Raw genomic sequence first — 16783 nt, forward strand, 5'->3', positions numbered from 1 at the left:
TTGTTAGACAACATTGCAAAATTGAAGAAGACCAAGAGCGCAGTCTTTAAATTTGAGTCCCTACTGACTCATTTATTTTTCTATGCAATAAGGAAGTTCCCAGGTATGAATAATTGGGAGATAAATGAGTGCATAATGAAGTTGTCAACTTAATGCTATATATCAAAGCTAGAAAGTGTTAGAGATAGTGATATTGATAGAATGATGAAGAACTTCTAGATTGAGATGAAATAGAGGTACACAATGTTAGAAATAGGGATTACTAGTGGGGGTGAATCAATAATCTACAAACTTTAGTCACCAACTAGATATTATTTCTTACTTTAAACCATACATAAAAAAGTAATAAAGTAATACTAAATAGTAATAGTAACCATGCACAAAGATAACTCATAACACCATATTTTGTTAACTAGGGAAACCCTTGCCAAGGGAAAACTCCGATGGGGATGATACCCACTAGATAATATACTGATATATAAGTTCCTTATTAATAGATGGACCATGTTAGGAGTCAATGAAAAAATTAAATATAAGGAGTCCCTATTAGGAGACTTTGAATCCGTGTAAGAGATTATAACTCTGTTAGGAGTTGTGTTATAGTAAATACAAGATGAGCCCACTGCCCAAACATGCACTTCCAATTACAAGAAGATCTCACTACCCAAAAAAGTAATCATACTTCTAGAATATATTTATTGTAACTTCTTTCTTGATTGATCTCTAATCTTCAGCTCAATCTTAGATCACAAAACTTCACATATATCACTTTCACAAAAGTTTGCATACAATTTCTCAACATCACAATTACATGATAACACGCTTCTTATTGAAAAATGTCATTTGCATAAATATCATTCCTTTACATAAATTTTTGCTAGGTCAACTAATACCATAATACACTTTTCCAAATTAGAGTAAACATACAGGATGTTGGCCCTAATTGGACAAGTAATTTTTTTGTAAACAAAATAATGGTTTCCTTTAATTTTACTATTCTGTTTCACTTAAAACATGAATATCTCTTTTCCATATAGTCCATATGGAATTTTGAAGTTATACATGTCATCACCAACATGCATACTATCTCCATCTAACTTTTCTAGTCATAATATGACATCAACAAAAAGTTATAAACAAAACAATACACTAATGTATTCCAAATTCCATACTTTAGACAATTTTCTAATTACCAAAAGCTAAGTATCTTTATTTTTGAGGTTTCCTATAAGCATTCACATCATGTGTTGCCATAAATGACAACAATTACATATCCTCAATATCCAATTTTCAACACATAATACGTCCCTCCCTGATAGAAAATTACAAGGATCATATATTCTTCATGGTGGAAATTGATAACACCTCCATGGAAGTTGTGGAACCAAGGGTAAAGTTCATAGAACCCATGGGATATGAGATGAGCACAAAACTTATTGAAGGATATGCACAGATCATACTTCAATCTGAGAAGGACACTGAGTGCTCTATATGGGGAACCTATGAAAAGAAAATGAGAATAGTTCATTCTAAACTACACAACAAGGAGAGCAAGAAGAAAGTAGAAAAAGGTAATTGATTGCATCCTTAAGGAATTAGGTATGACTCGTGAAGAATTCAATGAGGTAAAAAGAATCACACTAGAGATGAGGGCAAGTGGAAAATTCAAAGTGATAGTAGTAACCCCAATTGTTGTTGCAGGACCTTCAGAAGGTGTAACCATTACACAACCATGCATGCAAGCCCCTATTGTGCCATATAGCACATTTGTGCAAGTAAAACCAGCAAGGACACAAAGTGATCAACCTAGGAGACAACTAGAGGTGGAAGCATTTTTTGCATAGAGGAAGTTAGAAAGACTAGTGAAGGTTAAGAAAGAACCAACACCATCCACCAAGAAAAGGGTCAAGCAAACCACTAGTGGACTGAGAAAGAATAGGAAGACATTGCAAATTAGTGATTCTAAAGAATCTATGAATGAAACTAAAGATATACTAGTGGAGAAATCCATAAAAGAAGGGAGGACACCCATAGGAAAGAAATCATGGAAGCCTAAGGTAGAAAACCTTAACATGAAAATCATTAATGATGACAATTTTGTGCAATTAAATAACTATTATAGTTTGTATAGTAATATGGATAGAAGGTAGTTAGAGAATGCCATAGTAAGAAACATGATACTACAGAATAAAAGATTTGATAGTATAAAAATAAGATTCTAGAAGACTTATTTAATATGTTGTTGAATATAAAGAAAAGAGTGTTAGAAGAAGATACTAATTTGAGAATAACAATGATCAACAAGTTGTGTGAAACTAACCCCAAGGAGGACTCAGACAAAATTTTGAAGGGTATTGAGCCCTTGTTGAGGAAAAAAAGAAGAGCAATTATTCTAATGGGAGGTAGCTATGAGGATGTGAGGAAGGAAACTGATGAGGCCATCATGAAATATATTACCTATGCCTACAAAAATAGAGGTGAGTGTGCATACCAAACCTGAGAGTCCAGTGTATGTACAAGCCAATACAACTTCTAGTGATGGGGAAGAAGTAGGATAGACACAACAAGAACTATCACCACTACATATTGTTATGGGTATTGTAAATATAAGAGGAGTAACTTATAAGAGGGGAGAGGTGAATTAGTTACTACAAAAATAAATCCCATACCCCTTTGATGTCAGTACAAAATGCAAATAGATAATTGAATAATGCTAAAGCTTGGTAAACACACAAAATGCTGTAACTCGATAATAATTGGATTAGCTCGATAAATGATTGACATATAAACCTTTAGATGTTATCTATGATTACTTTGACTGACTTTCAAACACATAAAAGATAATGAACACATTAGACACCAAGATTTAATGTGGAAACCCAATTTGGGAAAAACCACCAATTGCAACTAGTTACTATTTTTCACTCTTTTGAAGTGAGCCATACTAGGAGCCAACCTTGTTAAAGGTTACAAAACACTATTAGGTGTGACCTTGTTAGAGGATTTAATCAACTTGTTAGCAGTGGCCTTGTTAGAGGTCTTAAGAACAATTCAATGGAATTGTCACCTTGTTAGAGAATTTGCAAACTGTTGTTAAGCCAACTCTGTTAGGAGATTTAGATCACCACTACAATGGTTAGAGAATAATAATGAGATGATCTAATTTGAATGCAACTGAATTGCTGATTTTAGATCTTTGTTCTGGCTTATACTTGATCTTTTCTAATCAAATATAGTTCTACTACTCCACAAGGATATTCTGCTTATCCTTCAAATTTTCTTCCTCTTCTCATCATTAAATCTTCAATAACATCTTCATAACTTACACACTTTGAAATCACAACTTGACCTTATAATTATATCTTCCACTTTTTCAAGTCAACTGAAATGCAACTTAGAATAATAAATATTCATCACCTTAGTTGGCTTGAATCAATAGATAAATCAATTAAGCTTAGTGCAACAAGATAAGAAAATCTTTCATTAGCCAACCCAACTCAATAGTGTATACGAGGATTAGTAATGCAAAGAACACTAAATATCAAATCAAAAGTATTCATAAAACTAAATAAATGTAACTTCAAGATAGACTAAGATGAGCTCTCAATTGAGAATATGAGCCATTAATGGGCTCTCTCAATGAGAAGCTCTCTTGTTGAGTAGCTTTGTCTAATTAGATAGGATGTATGCTTGATTCTCCAAAGGCTTCAATGGTGTTCTTGATAGATTTTGGCTTGGGTGAATGGATTTGATGTAAAATGGCTTCTCAAAAATGGCATTATGGCTTTACTTCATGATCAAAATGTCATTACTTTGTTACTATGGGTGATTGTGTTAAAATGGCTTGGAAGAGGATTCTTTAAATAGGCAAAGGGCTTGAAGAATCAAGGGATAGGATGCAAGGATGGGAGAAAGCTTATGGAAGGTTTAGATTGAATGAGAGGAGAGCACATGGATTGTGCTTCCTTACAACCAATTAGGGAGTGACACATGTCACAGAGTCATTGGTTAGAGCAAGAGGGGTTGAGGGGTCAACAAAAGAGGCTCAAAGATCATAAAGACCCTCATAATGGCTTGTAAGAGTAATGAATGGGCTTGTAAGAGTCATTTATGGCTTTGTGGGCTTCATAAAGTTTTATGGTTGGGATATTTGTGAGAGAGTTGAGATATTTTGACTTCGGTTGGATTAAGAAAGTCTTAAGCTTAACTTAATAATGTGCAAATGATTAAGGCTTGGATTAGGCTTGGGTTACGATTAGATTAGAGATGTTAGAGATGGGCAAGTGGATGGCATTTAATGAGGGTGGGTGAAGGAGGAGATATTTGTTGGCTTTGGCTTGGGTTAGCAAGTCTTAACCCATGTTTAGGGAATGTGACAAGGTTAGGAGGGGATTAGGATTAGGATTAAAGGTAAGGATTGACATCTTCTAGAAGAGTCTAGGCTTTGGATGAGGATGAAGACTTTCTAGAAGAGTCTAGAACTTCCTAGGATGAGGATAAATAAGGTTTTTAGGAAATAAATAAAGTTTTATTTATTTCAAGGGTTTGGGTTGAGGAGATATTTATTAAAATATTTTTAATAAACATGAGGATTAATATTTAATCTTAATTAAATATTTTGAGTTGGGATTAGGGGTAGGAAATGATGGGATTAGCCTTTAATCAAAATTAAAGAGGGATTAGAAGATTTTGGAAGAGGTTAGTGGTCTTAAGGAAATTGGCCAAGTTTTGGGCAAAAAATAAATAAATTATTTATTTTGAGATTTTTGGTCAATTTATTAATTAAATAATTAATAAATAAGAAAATAATGTTTAAATAAGATTTAAACATTTTTGGGAGGGATTCCTTAATTAAATATTTTAAATTAAGATAAAGGGATTTAATGGCATAAAAATAAATAAATTAATTAAATAATTAATTAATTAATAAATGATGATGTCATCAGGGACTTTTTCAGAAAATAAAAAATATTTTATTTTCTAAAGGATTTAGGTGTCTACATTTTGCCCCTCTTTGACATAGTGTTGAAACGACACTATTTCAAAGAAGTTCAGATATAAACGACACGAAGAAGATGTTTTAGCAACAAAGTTGCCTCAGTCTTGGATAAGGAGAGACTAGACTATGAGATGCCCCCTCAAGAAGGCGGCGGGGAGAGAAAATGAGGCTTGACGGTTTCTTGAAAAATACAAGAATCCAAGATAAGCAAGGAGACTCAGATTGGCAAAGAGAAGGGGCTGAATTAGCTCAAACTCTCACTCTAGGAGAATGATAAAGGAGAATTAGATGCACAAGAGGAAGCAAGCTTAAGACTTTAGGGAAGGTGGAGGATGAAGGAGCGGAGCGCTATAAAAAGAAATCCGAGATAGGGAGAAGGATGAGATGATTATAAAGTTGATGCAATAGGATTTCAAAGAGTTAGATTGGCGGAAGATGGGTTTCAGAGATCCCTAAGACAAGGATTGTGGATCTTGAAAGATGAGGTTTGGTGGATTCATTGGATTGGTGGATCCCTAAGACTAGGATTGTGGATCCCTAAAGCTAAAAGTGAAGATTGATTCAAAGAGATACTAATGCATAAGCTGGGGTAGGAGAGATAGATACTGGATATAGATGGGGGATAATGGAGATGAAGGGATTCCATTGAAGCTTTTTGAGCAGGGGGATACTTCAAAGAGAAGTACCACCATGTAGTTGAGCACTAGATTTGCTATAGGACTGTTGGTTAATTGCCAAGGTTACCAAGAACATCAAGGCCATGTCACCAACCGTCTAGAGGACTTACGAACTGACTCGAAACAAACACACAAGGATTGCCCCAGCATCACACATGAAACTCAGAGGAAACAACATGAAATCGACACTGGGTAACCCACAACCAAAAAAGAAACAAATGAAAGACTTGATCAAAATCGTATGCTCAGAGTACCCCATTCGCAGCATACCATGATATGGTAGATTGTGGCAACCTTGAGGAGGGAGCAAAAAGATTACTTGGAAAAGATACTTCAAGATCCAAAAGGGAAGATTCCAAATCAAAAGAAAGCGAAAATCCAAAAGAGAACCATTTGCCAATGAGATGGGTAGGACGAGGTACTAATGGACCAAGACCAGACATGAGGAAAGCTATATTCTACAAGGATCTATTTGAGAGCACCTAAGCTAGTGGATTTGGATGAGTGATGCACTGGGCAAGCTGAACTGAGAAGGATAACACTATGATGATAGGAGATCTAGCTAAAGGATACATTGGAATAGCTAACCAAGATTTGTGCGATGTGTGCAAGATGCTAATCAAGGATGAACTGACACGAAAGCTAGATAGATACAATGGTACTAAGCTAAAGAGGATGTACAAGTTGACAAACCAAGATATGTTACAAATGTACAAGGTGTTTTAGAAAAGATTGGATATACAAGATATGATACAAGGTATGATACAAGCGTTGGATACAAGATTATTTACAAGTTGTATAGGAGCTCTAGATGATAAGATAGCGGGATGGCTCAAGTCGGTGCAAGATGTAGACGCTAAGGATGAGGTAATAGTAGAAGATATGGATTTGGCAGGATGCATCCAATGATGATGATAGATGTGCGACCAAGGATGGCGTGCCAAAATGTATACGAGAATTAGTAATACAAAGAACATTAAATATCAAATCAAAAGTATTCACAAAACTAAATAAACGTAACTTCAAGATAGACTAAGATGAGCTCTCAATTGAAAATATGAGCCATTAATGGGCTCTCTCAATGAAAAGCTCTCTTGTTGAGTAGCTTTGTCTAATTAGATAGGATGTATGCTCGATTCTCCAAAGGCTTCAATGGTGTTCCTGATGGATTTTGGCTTGGGTGAATGGATTTGATGTAAAATGGCTTCTCAAAAATGGCATTATGGCTTTAGTTCATGATCAAAATGGCATTACTTTGTTACTATGGGTGATTGTGTTAAAATGGCTTGGGAGAGGATTCCTTAAATAGCCAAAGGGCTTGAGGGATCAAGGGCTAGGATGCAAGGATGGGAGAAAGCTTATGGAAGGTTTAGATTGAATGAGAGGAGAGCACATGGATTGTGCTTCCTTATAGCCAATCAGGGAGTGACACATGTCATAGAGTCATTGGTTAGAGCAAGAGGGGTTGAGGGGTCAACAAAGGAGGCTCAAAGCTCATAAAGACCCTCATAATGGCTTGCAGGAGCAATGAATGGGCTTGTAAGAGTCATTTATGGCTTTGTGGGCTTCATAAAGTTTTATGGTTGGGATATTTGTGAGAGAGTTGAGATATTTTGACTTGGGTTGGATTAAGAAAGTCTTAAGCTTGACTTAGGAATGTGCAAATGATTAAAGCTTGGATTAGGCTTGGGTTACGATTAGATTAGGGATGTTAGAGATGGACAAGTGGATGGCATTTAATGAGGGTGGGTGAAGGAGGAGATATTTGTTGGCTTTGGCTTGGGTTAGCAAGTCTTAACCCATGTTTAGGGAATGTGACAAGGTTAGGAGGGGATTAGGATTAGGATTAAAGATAAGGATTAACATCTTCTAAAAGAGTCTAGGCTTTGGATGAGGATGAAGACTTTCTAGAAGAGTCTAGAACTTCCTAGGATGAGGATAAATAAGATTTTTAGGAAATAAATAAAGTTTTATTTATTTCAAGGGTTTGGGTTGAGGAGATATTTATTAAAATATTTTTAATAAATATAAAGATTAATATTTAATCTTAATTAAATATTTTGAGTTGGGATTAGGGGTAGGAAATGATGGGATTAGCCTTTAATCAAAATTAAAGAAGGATTAGAAGATTTTGGAAGAGGTTAGTGGTTTTAAGGAAATTGGCCAAGTTTTGGGCAAAAAATAAATAAATTATTTATTTTGGGATTTTTGGTCAATTTATTAATTAAATAATTAATAAATAAGGTAATAATGTTTAAATAAGATTTAAACATTTTTGGGAGGGATTCCTTAATTAAATATTTTTAATTAAGATAAAGAGATTTAATGGCATAAAAATAAATAAATAAAATAAATAAATAATTAATTAATAAATGATTATGTCATCATGGACTTTTTCAGAAAATAAAAATACTTTATTTTCTAAAGGATTTTTAGGTGTCTACAGATAGAACTTTACTTAGAAATGATTTCCTTTGTTAACTAATAGAAGCTTGGTTAACACTAAAAACTTGCAAAAATCCTTTGGCAACCAAGTGAGCTTAGTTAGTACTAGTTCTATCAAAATTTCCTTTGTTACCCAAGTGAGCTCGGTTAACAATCGCTTTCTACAACTTTTCCTTCGATGCCCAAGTGAACTTGGTAGACATTGTCTTCTAAACTAGGCAAGCATAGGAATGCTCGGTAGACACTGAGAACTGTCTTCACTAACCAAGTGAGCTCAACAATCTCCCTCTTTGGCATTGATGGCAACACAACATGTCATAGCACAATAAAAATTTGGATTTTAGGCTTGAGAACTCCCTCTATTAGTGAGAACTCCCTCTATTAGTATAAGCTCTTCTTTTCACTAGATTTTGTTTGCAACAACTTACCAAGTTCATTCAAAACTTTCTCCCTCTTTCAACAAACTTCCTCTTCAGAAAACTTCACCCTCTCTAGTTACTAACTTTATTCTAGTTCCAAAAATTTCTTAGAGATATGATAGTAAACTTCTCCCTCTTTGACAACACATGCCAAAGATAATAATTCTATAAATACCAATGTATTTTAAGGACTAATTCATTTGCAATATTCCCTTACCAATTCTACATCAACTGATTGATCTTCAATAGGTTCTAGTTGATGCATTCACTAAACTTCATTCAATGAATTTCAAATAGGGGAATGACCTGTAGCTTACCTCTTAGATACAAAAATGCATCTTTAGGTAATGGCTTGGTGAATATGCCTACAATCTATTCCTTTGTATTCACATATTCTAATCTAACTTCTTTATCTTGCACTAACTCTCTTAAGAAATGATATTTTATAGCAATACGTTTTGTTTTGGAGTACATTACTGGATTCTTTGATATATTGATTGCACTGGTGTTATCACAATATATGAAAATTGGATCTTTGATCTCTACCTTCATTCCTTCCAACAGTTGTTTGAACCAAACAATGTTAGAACAATTGATTGCTGCTTCTACATATTCTGCCTCGACTATGGATTGAGATATACAATTTTGCTTCTTGCTTGTCCAAGATACTAGTCTTTTACCAAGAAAGAATTCTCTAGCACTAGTTTTTTTTTGTCATCAAGACTTCCTACCTAATTAGCACCAGTAGATACTTTCAATTCCAAATTGCCTCCAAGCTTGTACCATAAACCATAGTCTTCAGTACCTTTTAGATATCTCATGATTCTCTTGATTACCATCATGTGATTTTATTTAGGATTTCTTAAGAATCTTGCCTCTATTCCAACTGCTAGAGAAATATCAGGCCTTGTGTGTACTACATACTACAATTTTCAATCATTGATCTATATGTGGTCTTATCTACTTCTTTGAAATCATCATTTTTGGAAAGCTTATGTCTAGTAGACATAGGTGTTCCAACTAGTCTTGAATCTTCCATTCTAAATTTTTTCAGTATCTCCTTGATATACTTAGATTGAGTGATGTAGATACCATTCTTGTTTTTCTGTATTTGCAATCCAACAAAGAATTTTATTTCACCAAACATGGACATCTCAAATTCTTTACTAATTTCTTCTGAAAATGTTTTAAATAAGTCATCACTTCCTGTAAATAGAGTATCATAAACAAATATTTTTGCCAACACAATCTTCTTATTTGTTCCTTCTTTGATATATAGACTACTATTATTATTATTAGCCCTTTGAAAACCAATATGTACCAAGTAATTATGGAGTCTTTCATACCAAGCTCTAGAAGCTTGCTTGAGACCATATAATGCTTTGTGTAGTTTGCAAACCATGTCTCTTTTGCTAGGATCTACAAAAACTTTTTGTTGCTCAATGTAAACTTCTTCATCAAGAATTCCATTCAAGAATGAAAATTTGACATTCATTTGATGTACTTTAAATCCTCTATGTGCTACATATGCTAGTAAGGTTCTAACACCTTCTAGTCTTGCTACAGGAGTAAAAGTCTCACCATAGTCAATACCTTCTTCTTGAGAATAACCTTTGCACACTAATCTTGTTTTGTTTCTTGATACTTTTCCATCTTCATTCAACTTATTTCTAAATACCCACTTTGTACCAATTACATTTTTATCCTTGGGTCTAAGAACAAGAGTCCAAATTTTGTTCTTTTCTATCTGTTCTGTCTCTTCATTTATTGCTTCAATCCAACTTTCATTTTCTAGAGCATCTTTAACACTTCTAGGTTCAAATTCAACAAGTAAACATGTACATTTTAATTTGCTTCTTGTCATTGTTCTATTTGATTTTTCTCCAATGATCTGATTAGGTGCATGATGTCTTTTGACATATCTTGCTAACACAAGCTCTTTGGTCTTTGGATGAGTTCCACCATATTCTTCATGAATTTTAGTTTCAAGATCGGGTCCTTCTATCTATGACTCAGGTCCATCAAGCTCGGTTTGAACTAGCTCAATAGCCTCTAACTCGGGTCCTTCATACTGTAACTTGGGTTACACTATTTGCAACTTGGTGACTATTGGAGTTTTTGGGGACTCGGGAGATGACACTTCTTTTCTATCAGATAGATTTGGCAGAGTATTAGGTTCATAGTAAACAAATATTCTATAATCTTCAGGTTCCTTATTGTTTTCTTCACTTTTTTCTACAAATTCATCAATTCTAACATGTGCACTTTCTATAGTTTTGTGAGTAGACAAATTCAAACATCTATATGCTTTACTTCTGCAAGAGTATTCTAGAAATATGCCTTCATCACCTTTTACATCAAAGTTTTCTTTTCTAGATTCTTCTAATATATAACATTTGCTACCAAATACTTTTAAGTAACTTACATTAGGTTTGTAGCCATACCATAGCTAATAAGGTGTTTTATTTGAATCTTTCTTCAACTAAACTCTATTCAAGGTATGAACTGCAATGTTGATAGCTTCTTTCTAGTATTTGAGAGCAATATTATTTTCAATCATTAGTGTTCTTGCATAATCCATGATAGATCTATTTCTTCTTTCAACTATACCATTCTACTACAGTGTACCAGGGGATGATACTTGTCTTTTGATTGCTTTTTTAATGCATAAATTATTGAATTCATGAGAGATGAATTCATCACCTCTGTAATCTTAAGAATTTCAACCTTTTTCTAGTTTTCTTTTCTACTCTTTCCAAATACCACTTGAATTTTTGAAAGGCTTCTGATTTATCTTTTATATACATTACTATCATCATTCTAGAATAGTCATCAATAAAAAGAATGAAAAGATTTTTGAAAATATAGCTTTCTATTCCAATAGGTCCACATAAATTTGTATGAACAATTTTCAAGACTTCTTCTAATTGATAGTCTTGATTTTGAAGCTAGTTTTTCCCATCTTACCAATTTGAAAATTCTTGCATATACACATGTCAAAAATTTTCAAACTAGGGATACCTCTTACTCTTCTATGTTTCCTTATCTTTGTAGAAGTTGATGAAAGCCAACTTCACAGCTCACCAAGATCACCTACATGCAAATGACTAGCTGAAGGGAAACCAAAGAAGGAAGAGGTGGAGGTTGGAAAAACTAAACAGACTAAGAGAGAAAATATTGCAAATAAAAAAAAATTTATTGCTATACAATATGCCTTGAAAATGAGATAAATTGAAAAATAAAATGAGAGAGCCCAAATATAAAGGCCTCAAGGAAGCTTTTAGAACAAGCTGGAAAGTGTTAGAAGATAAGATTGACAACTAAGCATATGCCCACAAAAGGTAGAATATCCTCGATCAAGTTGAGAGGATAAGTATGACTTAGATAGAAACAAACTCTTGTGTTGTCAAGAACTCATCAACTACAACTATTAACTAAATGCATTAACCTAAGTAAACTTAAGTAAAAAGTATAAATAATTAATAAATAATTATTTACTCTAACACCCCCCTTAAGTACAACTTAGGGGAATGCCTTAAGCTCACAAAAACTAAGATGAAATGTAGAATGGATCCCAACAACAAGGCCATGTTAGGTACCTATGTACAATGCAAAGAAATGCAACCTCTAAAAATAGAGAAAGAGGGAAAACCTCATGGGAAAAACCCTCCCCCAAAAAGAGGTAAGAAAATTTAGTGAAGGATAGAAGAAGCCTCCAACTAGAGGAATGTCCCAAAAAATAGGAACAAAAGAAGATCATGAAGAGCATCATTAAAGCATAAAGAAGCCACAAACTTTTTCATCAACAAGAAATTTCTGATCTAAAGAACCTCCATAGAAGAAGAAGGCACAAATTGAGCATGTCTATATGGTAGATGATCCATCTCACCAAAATGCATAGGTAGCTAGCCACTGCAATTGCCTAATATATAGGATAAGGTACTAAATACATAGTTCACACTATCAAACCATCAAACCAAGTAAGCATTAGAACAAAAGAATAACCCCCCTTAATGCAGATGGGGTGAGATGACAGACAATTGAAAAGTGGGCCAAAATCCTCTATAGAAGCAACCAAGAATGATGAGAGAGTTGAAGAGGTACAAACACCTATAAAGGCATAGTCATCGATGTTGAATGGGGGAAAAAAGGAAAAGGACACAAAAGTGGCAAACAACTTACCCCCCATGGTGCTTTATAAAATAGTGCAAGTACAACTATCTCAAAACAATATTCAAGAACCTAAAATGCAAAAGTGGCACTTTATCTTGGTACGTTTACATAAAAATACTTACAAATGATAATTAAAATGATTAGAAAGAGAAAAAAAGTTGATAAAAAAGATAGTACAGCCCAAAACAAAAGATCCCATGCCATGAAAATGATCCTTGGACTTGGAAAACCCAAGATATCCACCATAGAGAAAAAAATACCAAAAACATGATAGAAAGAGCATGGGGTAGAATCTAAAGGAAATGATAGTATTTCTAAAAAGATGACAAATCTAGCTTTCCAAAAATATAACGTTTTCAAAAAATGGATATGGGATGCAAAAGATATGCTTGCCAGAGTGCAAAATAAAACTTCAAACTTTGACTGCAAACATAAGCCATAAAACTACATCAAATCCTGAAAATACCTACACCAATGTCTTCATCTTAGAACTAGCTTTTTAACACTTTCTTTGTTACCTTTGTATGCTGAATTTATGGCCAAAAAACTACAAGTAGGTCAAAAAGGACCCTGGAGTGCTAGCAGGAAGGTGTTGATGATGTAGTGTTGACATCATGTTGATGTCATCAATTGATGTGATTAAATTTGACAACAAAAAAAGGTGCCACATGGTAGTGCCATGTGGCAAGTTGCTGAGCTGACCGATGATGTGCCAGGGGCCATGTGGCAGACGCCAACGTGGCACCAGTGCCACATGTCACCCACAAAACTTGCCAACTATGTAGAAAAAGTGGTGACTGGGACACATGTTGGTGATAGGAGTCTCCATGTGGACATAGGTATTAGGCCATAGGTGAGTGGTGGTGGGGTGGTCCCCACTACATGTGGTGACCGTAAGGGCAGCTGTCACTAGTGGCGCTGCCTAGAGGGAGGAGGGTTGGTGGTGTGATGACCATAGGTAGGTGGCACTACAACCAGCGGAGGTGGTGCCTGGGTAGTGCATGGGTGGGGCCATAATGGCTACTAGGGAGTACCACTATGGTGCACTTGGTAATGACTTTTATTAATTTTGATTTTTTTGCACTATAATAAATGCATCCGTACGACCTCCTTGGCAAAAAAATTTTGCCTCTCAGATCAACTGTGTCCAAAATGGACAAATTTTATATGGATCCTGACTATAACAGGCCTTTTGAACTCAATGGTAGTGTTTTTTTAGGCCCAAAGTGCTCCAAAAAAAGGCTCTTCCCCTGAATCAAAAAAAATGCACAAACAAACTAGGGTTTATGTCTCTGAATCGCGGCTTCAAAAATCTTTTAGCCTGGAAGTAGCAGGGAGGGTCTGATACTATGTAGAAGTTGACAAAAGCCAACTTCAAAGCTTGCCAAGATCACCTGAATGCAAATAACCTGCTAAAGGGAAACCAAAGAAGGAAGAGGTGAAGCTTGGAAAAACTAAATGGACTGAGAGAGAAAATATTGCAAACAAAAAAAAATGTATTGCTTTACAATATGCCTTGAAAATGAGATGAGTTGAGAAATACAATGAGAGAGTCCAAATATAAAGGCCTCAAGGAAGCTTGTAGAACAAGCTGGAAAGTGCTAGAAGATAAGGTTGACAACTAAGAATACATCCACAAAAGGTAAAAATCCTTGATCAAGGTGAGAGGATAAGTATGATTTAGATAGGAACAAACTCCCGTGTTGTCAACAACTCATCAACTACAACTATTAACTAAATGCATTAACCTAAGTAAACTTAAGTAAAAGAATAAATAATTATTTACTCTAACAATCTTGACCAGATTATCAAAGTTCATATGACATAGCCTTTTGTGCCATAACAAACTTTCCTCTACTTGAGCAATAAAACATGAACAATCACTGAGATCAAGATAAAATAGATTACCTTTGTTTGCTTGCTAGATCCAACCAAATTTCCTTTCCCATCCAACAGTTATGTTTTAGTCCCCCAACCGAATAAGCATTGTCACATACAAGTTCTTTAGTCAACAAGATACATCCTTTTTCTTTTATGTTACAAGGTTCATTGTTTCCAAATCTTACACTACCTCCATCATAATGTTCCATATGCTCAAATTTTGTTTTGTCTCCAGTCATATGACATGAGTAGCCACTGTCAATAATCCATATATCATTTTTGCTAACATGAGAGATAAGTGCCATCTTATCTCCTTCATCATCAAATTCATCTTTCACAGCTATATATACCATTTCATCTTCACTATTATCAGAATCTTTAGCTATAAAAAAATATTTATTACCTTTGTCCTTGTAGTTCTTGTAGTTATTGGAGTCCTTCTTGCCTTTATGCTTATTTATTTTCTTCTCATCCTTGATTTTCTTATTTGGACACCTAGCAGCAATGTGACCAACTTCTTTACAAGAAAAGCAGATGAGAGGAACTTTACCTTTGTACTTTCCTCTTCCTTTAGAATACTTCCTTGCAAGTAGGGCTTTAATAACTTCATGATCACTGTATAAACTTCCTTTTGATGATTCATCTGCTTCGCTTCTTGATTGACTGGACTTTGATTTATTACCCTTTTCTCTACGTGAGAGTTTAGATTTAAATCCAAATTCAATATTCTTTGAAGCAAGAACATAGTTATCATAATTGTCTAATTCAAAAGCTATTAATCTTCCAACTAGAGCATCCAAGCCTATTTTATTATTTGGATCACATCTCATTTCTTGAATAGCAGATACTCCAATTGCATAAATCGGAAGAAGAGTTTTGAGCACTTTACTTACAATAGTTTCCTCAATGTCTCCTCTAGATGCTTTGATTGCACTTACACTAGCCTTGATCCTTTCCACATATTTTTCAATATTTTCATCTTCTCTCATTCTCATTTGATCAAATTGTCCTCTAAGGCTTTCTACTTTGGCTCTTCTTACATTGTCATCTCCTCCATAGATATCTTTCAGCTTGTTCCACATTTCAAAAGTAGTTTTGCAATCTTTTACCTCATCAAATTTAGCATAACTTAGAGTAGATGTAATATCTATCATCATTATATTATGATTCTTCTTTTCATCAATATCTTTAATTGATAATCTTCTAGTGGGAGTGTTATATTCAACATCAAGATACTTGCAACCTGAATCACCAATAGTATCCAGATGTAGCCTCATATGTCCTTGCCATGTTGCCAAATTATCTCTATTTAGCTTGGGAATCTCTCTTTTGTAAGACATCATGATCTTTAGCTTAGGTCCTTGAAACCTTCTCTGCAAGCACCAAAATCTCTGATACCAATTGTTGAAAATATAGGAGGAGTAACTAAGAGGGGAGGGGTGAATCACTTACTACAAAAATAAATCCCAAATCCCTTTGATGTCAGTACAAAATGAAAAAAGATAATTGAATACTGTTGAAGCTTGGTAAACACATAGAATGATGTAACTCAATAATAACTAGATTAGCTCAGTAAATGATTATCATATAAACTTTTAGATGTTATCTATGATTACTTTAACTAAGTTGCAAACACATAAAAGAAAATGAACACATTAGACACTAGGATTTAACATGGAAACCCAATTTGGGAAAAACCACCAATTGTAACTAGTTACTGCTTTTCACTTTTCTAAAATGAGCCCTATTAAGATCCAACCCTATTAAAGGTTACAAAACACACTGTTAGGTGTGACCCTATTAGAGGATTTAATCAACTTGTTAGGAGTGGCCTTGTTAGAGGTCTTGAGAACAATTCAATGGAATTGCCACCTTGCTCAAGGATTTGCAAATAGTTGTTAAGCCAACTCTATTAGGAGATTTAGATGACTGCTAAAATGGTTAGAGTGTAACAATGAGATGAATTGATTTGATTGCAATTAAATTGCTGATTTTAGATCTATGTTATAGCGTATACTTGATCCTTCCTGATCAAATATAGCATTTTTGCTCCACAAGGATATTCTGCTTATCCTTCAAATTTGCTTCCTCTTCTCATCATCAAATCTTCAATAACATCTTCATAACTCACACACTTTGAAATCACAACTTGACCTTATACTTATATCTTCCACTTTGTCAGGTAAGCT

This window comes from Cupressus sempervirens, chromosome 6, assembly GCF_028749045.1.
Source record: "Cupressus sempervirens isolate cs-2001-9-10 chromosome 6, ASM2874904v1, whole genome shotgun sequence".
Lineage (NCBI taxonomy): Eukaryota > Viridiplantae > Streptophyta > Pinopsida > Cupressales > Cupressaceae > Cupressus > Cupressus sempervirens.